The sequence below is a fragment of the Balaenoptera physalus genome (genome assembly GCF_965194825.1).
Source record: "Balaenoptera physalus genome assembly, chromosome: 18".
Lineage (NCBI taxonomy): Eukaryota > Metazoa > Chordata > Mammalia > Artiodactyla > Balaenopteridae > Balaenoptera > Balaenoptera physalus.
This window is the reverse complement of record NC_138899.1, coordinates 28,506,833-28,513,801: the sequence shown is the minus strand read 5'-3', so window position 1 is coordinate 28,513,801 and position 6,969 is coordinate 28,506,833.

Sequence of the window (6,969 nt, the reverse complement as noted above, 5' to 3'; positions counted from 1 at the left end):
ATTTCAGAGCCAGGAGGAGCCACTCATTGTAGCAATTCACGGTAGAGTCCAGGTGGTTCATTCTTGGCTTCACAGCTGGTTCATGGCATAGGTGGGACAAGCATCTTGGGTTTTTTGTGTTCTGTGCAATGCTTTCTGGGAAAGTCGAAGTAGAAAATCAATTTCTATTTTAAAAAGGTGAACTTTAAGTTTGAAATGTGGTCTAAAGACTATGATTAAGGACTAATGCTAAAGGAATGAGAAATATAGTTTAGGGTTATGAGTGCTAATTCCAGCGCTAATTCCAGTGCTGGCTATTTTGATCTCAGTACTCATCCCTCTTGTCTTGGTAAAAACAAGGTCAACATTCAGTAGCTTCAAAGCTGAGCCGAGTAACAATTTAGAGTGTTATGTGAATGAGGAATTACACGGATGCATTTGGAGTATGAATATTCTGCCCTGTTTTGAACCTGCCCTTCTTCCCATCGTACCTAGAGCCCTACAGATGGGGCCATCACTGAGATCTCACTCTCCTCTTTTCTCTTAGCACTTTAAGACTGTTAAATACAACTGAGCACTGGATCCCACTGAGGCTTTTTTTGGCTCAATATTGATTTCATGTGTATTCACTTCTTTTTCAGGACAGGGACAGAATGATAGGTTCTTTCTGGACCATCACAATGTACCTGCCACAAGGGGAGCTCAAGAAATAATTTTTATAGATGTGATAATTACATTTAGGTTACTCAATTGAATTATATTTTGGTAACTCTAGTCATAAGTCTCAGGGTCAAAGCCAAATAATTTTAAGGTAAACATACACATTTCTCATCTGGAATTTAAAATACAGTACTGGCTACCTATTACAGGACCTACTAGGCACCTCATCCACAGGATCTCATTTACTGTCTCACAGTAGTCTTTAGGTTAGGAATTGTTTTTCATGACTTTATAGATAGTGAAATGGAGCTTTAGAAGTGCATGTAAGGTCACATAGCTGGTTAGTTGTGAGACTGTGATTTGGAGCTAGGATTTGAATCCGAACCTATCTGGTTACATAGACTGTGCTTTCGATTAATTACATAGAGTCTAAACAGATTTTTTTTTTTCCTAATTTGAGGAGGCAGTATTTTAGACATCAGAATATTTAATTGAAGTTTAACCTTAAATTGAGTGAAAATGTAAAAGTAACCATGTGAAAGATTTATTATTTGATCCTCATGAATGACCTTAATCAAGTCACAAGAAATGTCTCAATTTCCCCTCTTGTAAAGTGGAGGGAAAGGATTAGATGATCTTTAAAGCTGTCTCACTCTAATACATCAGTTTAACAGATAAGCTAACTGATCCTGTAAAAGTGGCCTGAAAAGCAAAGAAGCAAGGCGAGATCATATGCCAGACCTTAGTTTTCTTCTTTGTACTTTCTCTACTCATGCTTTGAGTACTACTACTACAGATACAAGAGGTTTTTTTCACCTGATGACTTAAAAGCCCTTATTAATAAACTTTATTTGTAAATTCGCCAGTAGTTAAAGTGCTGTGTAAACGGCATTTGTAAATAGGAGTAAAAAGTTGGATCAAGTTTTAATAACCCTTTCCTGAAAACTTTTGGGTTTGAACTAATTTTGCTGTTAGCACTGATGAAGGATATTTTTTTGACTTCATAAACGTGGAAACTTTTACAAAGTTGCTTTTACGAAGACACTTTTTGAAGTGTCCTAGGAAGTATATCAAAATCCTAGATTGGCTAAGATCACCGGTCAAAGACAGAAAGCATGGTGAAGAACAATGTCCCACAATCCTTTGAAATGCTTTAACTAGAAGGTCTTGAGGGCATGCACATTCAACAATGCACTTCAGAATTCATTCCTCAGAGACGTTTGCCATGGGGAGCTTGCCCAAAGCAAACCTTTTCCCTGGTAAGAGAACAAAGAAAAGCCCTTTTAGTCATAAAAAAAACCCTAATACTTTCATGTGATCCCCTTGATATGAATGTACCTTACGAAATCTACCTGGCAGTCTCTAAATCATGAATGCTGGGGAACACGGTGTGTAAAAAACAGAAAGCGTTGGTTCAATTGCTTCTCCACACATGATGATCAAATAGTGGTTGAAGGAAAAGCAGATAGAGGATTTAAAGTGACTGTACAAATCAATAGCAAACAGCCTGAGACTTTCTATTTTGGGATTTTTCTCATATATTAAGTGACTGTAGCTATTTGGGCCTTCTGGCTAAGGATGGTTTTTTAAGTCTTTTAAAGTTAAGGTATAATTCATATATAGCTAAATGGACAGGGCTTAAATGCACAGTTTGCACTTTTGGAAGAGTTTTGACAAATGAATACCTCCCTATGACCCATACTTAACAGGGATTTTTGAAAATGCATTTATTCTTCTAAAGTAGCAACATTTGAATATTTTGGATTTGGATACTATTCTATTAAAATTTTTATTTAGATATTATTTCTGCTCTATTAACTTATTTTATACATATTATCAGTTTCTGTAACTGAAACATGATTCATAAATCAGAGGTGTGCTTGTAATTGAAAGAATCTAAGATTTGAAACTTTATTGATGATTGCTTAATAATGCCCCTAAAGTAATAAAAATTTGATAGGCTTATAGTAACTAGAAATAAGACATAATTAGTTCTTTTCTGCTTATAGAAAATATGAGAAATAGCAAGGCCACACTTTCTTTTTTTTTCTGTTTGAGAAAAGCAGTGTAGTTCAGCTACCTTAGGCTACAGTCTACTTTAATTAAAGGATTTAATTAAAGGATTTGCTCTCTTGCTTGTGGCTTAAGTAATCTTTATATTCCTTTCTTTGATGTATTTTTTTTCAACACCAGTGTCAGTAAAAGAAAAAATGAGTATAACCTGGTCTACAAAATCCTTAAAACTGTTCACAAGAACTATTTAGCACAACTTAAAAATGTATTAGAAATTCCTTTTAAGCCAGCAGTCCAACCTGGCTCACTTAGTTTGCCAGTGCACACTTGACATTTATGGAAATTATTCTTAGGCCATTCAGTCATGGACAAAACACTCCCATTCTCTGATATTAGAATAATCCCATCATGTGTCAGGAACTCCTTTGGGGGCTGTTATTTCAATGATATAAAATTTATGATGAATTTATGGATCTTTTCCTCTATTCTCTTTAATTTTCACCTTTCCTTATTTCCATTCTTTTAATATCCTAATGGTGTGTCCAAAAGGATGTGAAATAGTCAAAGGAAGTTAGAAAGAAAGGAGAGAGAGAAACTTGGGGATTTAACAATACCCTGTTGAATAAAGGAGAATTGCTATTTTCTTAAAGAAAGGAAAAGTTCTTTGCAGTACAGAATAGAGTGTGCTAGGAGATGAGAAAAAATTTCCACAGCAGGCTTTTAAAAAAAATTGTATTTCATCAATGAGATACTTTTATTTCACTTCTGCTAATAATTAAGGTCTGGATTTTAATGAAAATCTTTTCAGTCAAATTCTGTTGACATCTTTAAAAAGTTTCCTATCCGTTGAGATCTAGTAGTAGAAGAATAGAACTGCCTGAACTAAAATGTAAAGGGAAACAGTGAATTTCCTGAAAGTTCACTTACCTTACATAAGATGAATAATTTTATCTCCAGTCCAAACTAAAATAAATAGCTCAGAATTATGGCATCTTTGTTAAGGTGAGGGATCATCAGGGGCTTTCAAAGCGGTGCCCGATTTCATAAGGCTGTTTTTGGTCATCTCCCTTAGAGATGGATGTGCAGAGAGTTGCCTCTTCTCTTTCAGGCCTTCGAGGAAGAACAGTTATTTCTACCCGAGGAAACAGGGATTCTGAAATGGTTTTATCAGCTGTGGATTATTGAAATCGCTCACATGCTTTCATAGGAAATGCACAAAAGACGTATCCCTTCAGGGGCTGCTGGTCCAGATGCAAGGCTGGCATTCGAGGGGCCACTGCAGAGGCAGTGGATACCAAGTAATAGGCAGGGAGGCAGGCAGGATAGAGCAATAAGGAATCCAAAGAGTGGTTCATCCTTTGAAAATCTACATAGTTAATTTTTTTATTGTGATAAAAAACACATAACATAAAATTTACCATCTTAATCATTTGTAAGTGTACAGTTCACTGGTGTTAGGCCTTGTTACAGATCTCCAGTTTTCGTCTTGCAAAATTGAAACTCTGTACCTTTTCCCTCTCCTCCCAGGCCCTGGTAGCCACCATTCTAATGTTTCTATGAATTTGACTACTTTAGATGCCATACAGTAATTGTTTTTTTGTGACTGACTCATTTCACTTAGTATAATGTCCTCAAGGTTCATCCATGTTGTAGCAGGTGACAAGATTTCCTCTCCTTTTTAGGCTGAATAATAATAATAATAATAATGTTCCATTGTATACATATAGGCAAGGAGGCATATATATATACCACATTTTGCATATCCCTTCTTCTGTCCATGGACATTGGGTTGCTTCTACCTCTTGGCTATTGTGAATAACGTTGCAATGAATATGTGCTGTGGACTGAATGTGTGCCTCCAAAATTCATATGTAGAAACCTAATCCTCAGTGTGATGGCAAGTAGGAAAACACAGGCTGGGACTGATGAGCAGAAAGCCTTGGGCCAAAACTGGCGAGCAGGAACCATATGCTGGGGTTTTAGCAAAACTTCCCTGAGGGTGGGAGCCCCGGGTGTTCTGCACACACGCTGCTGGGCACACAACTTGAAGCTGAGTTTCAGTCCATGTGAAAGCTTCCACCTTTACCCTCGTGAGGCAATGCCTGTGGGCTTCCCTGGTGGTGCAGTGGTTAAGAATCCGCCTGCCAATGCCGGGGACACGGGTTCGAGCCCTGGTCCCGGAAGATACCACATGCTGTGGAGCAACTAAGCCCGTGCGCCACAACAACTCAGCCTGCGCTCTAGAGCCTGTGAGCCACAACTACTTGCTCCTGATCTTAGAGGAAATGCTTTCAGTTTTTGACCATTGAGAATGATGTTTGCTATGGGTTTGTTGTATATGGCATTTATTATGTTGAGGTAGGTCCCCTATATGCTCACTTTCTGGAGAGTTTTTATCATAAATGGGTGTGGAATTTTGTCAAAAGCTTTTTCTGCGTCTATTGAGACGATCATATGGTTTTTATTCGTTAATTTGTTAATGTGGTGTATCACATTGATTGATTTGCGTATATTGAAGAATCCTTGCATCCCTGGCATAAATCTCACTTGATCATGGTGTATGATCCTTTTAATGTGTTGTTGGATTCTGTTTGCTAGTATTTTGTTGAGGATTTTTGCATGTATATTCATCAGTGATATTGGTGTGTAATTTTCTTTTTTTGTAGTATCTTTGTCTGGTTTTGGTAACAGGGTGATGCTGGCCTCATAGAATGAGTTTGGGAGTGTTCCCTCCTCTGCAATTTTTGGGAAGAGTTTGAGAAGAATGGGTGTTAGCTCTTCTCTAAATGTTTGATAGAATTCACCTGTGAAGCCATCTGGTCCTGGACTTTTGTTTGCTGGAAGATTTTTAATCACAGTTTCAATGTCATTACTTGTGATTGGTCTGTTCATATATTCTATTTCTTCTTGGTTCAGTCTTGGAAGGTTGTACTTTTCTAAGAATTTGTCCATTTCTTCCAGGTTATCCATTTTATTGGCATAGAGTTGCTTGTAGTAGTCTCTTATGATGCTTTGTATTTCTGTGGTGTCTGTTGTAGCGTCTCCTTTTTCGTTTCTAATTTTATTGATTTGTCCTCTCCCTCTTTTTCTTGATGAGTCTGGCTAAAGGTTTACCAATTTTATCTTCTCAAAGAACCAGCTTTTAGTTTTATTGATCTTTGCTATTATTTTGTTTCTATTTCATTTATTTATGCTCTGATCTTTATGATTTCTTTCCTTCTACTAACTCTGGGTTTTGATTGTTCTTTCTCTAGTTCCTTTAGATGTAAGGTTAGATTGTTTATTTGAGGTTTTTCTTGTTTCTTGAGGTAGGCTTGTATTGCTATAAACTTCCCTCTTAGAACTGCTTTTGCTGCATCCCATAGGGTTTGGATCATCATGTGTTCGTCGTAATTTGTCTCTAGGTATTTTTTGATTTCCTCTTTGATTTCTTCAGTGATCTCTTGGTTATTTAGTAATGTATTGTTTAGCCTCCATGTGTTTGTGTTTTTAACGTTTTTTCCCCTGTAATTGATTTCTAATTTCATAGCGCTGTGGTTGGAAAAGATGCTTGATATGATTTCAATTTTCTTAAATTTACCAAGGCTTGATTTGCGACGCAAGATGCGACCAATCCTGGAGAATGTTTCGTGTGCACTTGAGAAGAAAGTGTAGTCTGCTGTTTGTGGATGGAATGTCCTATAAATATCAGTTAAATCTATCTGGTCTATTGTGTCATTTAAAGCTTCTGTTTCCTTATTAACTTCCTGTCTGGATGATCTGTCCATTGGTGTAAGTGAGGTGTTAAAGTCCCCCACTATTATTGTGTTACTGTCGATTTCCTCTTTTATAGCTGTTAGCAGTTGCCTTATGTATTGAGGTGCTCCTATGTTGGGTGCATGTACATTTATAATTGTTATATCTTCTTCCTGGATTGATCCCTTGATCATTATGTAGTGTCCTAACTTGTCTCTTGTAACATTCTTTATTTTAAAGTCTATTTTATCTGATATGAGTATTGCTACTCTAGCTTTCTTTTGATTTCCATTTGCATGGAATCTCTTTTTCCATCCCCTCACTTTCAGTCTGAATGTTTCCCTAGGTCTGAAGTGGGTCTCTTGTAGACACCATATATATGGGTCTTGTTTTTGTATCCATTCAGCGAGCCTGTGTCTTTTGGTTGGAGCATTTAATCCATTCACGTTTAAGGTGATTATTGATATGTATGTTCCTATTACCATTTTCTTAATTGTTATGGGTTTGTTTTTGTAGGTCCTTTTCTTCTCTTGTGTTTCCCACTTAGAGAAGTTCCGTTCGCATTTGTTGTAGAGCTGGTTT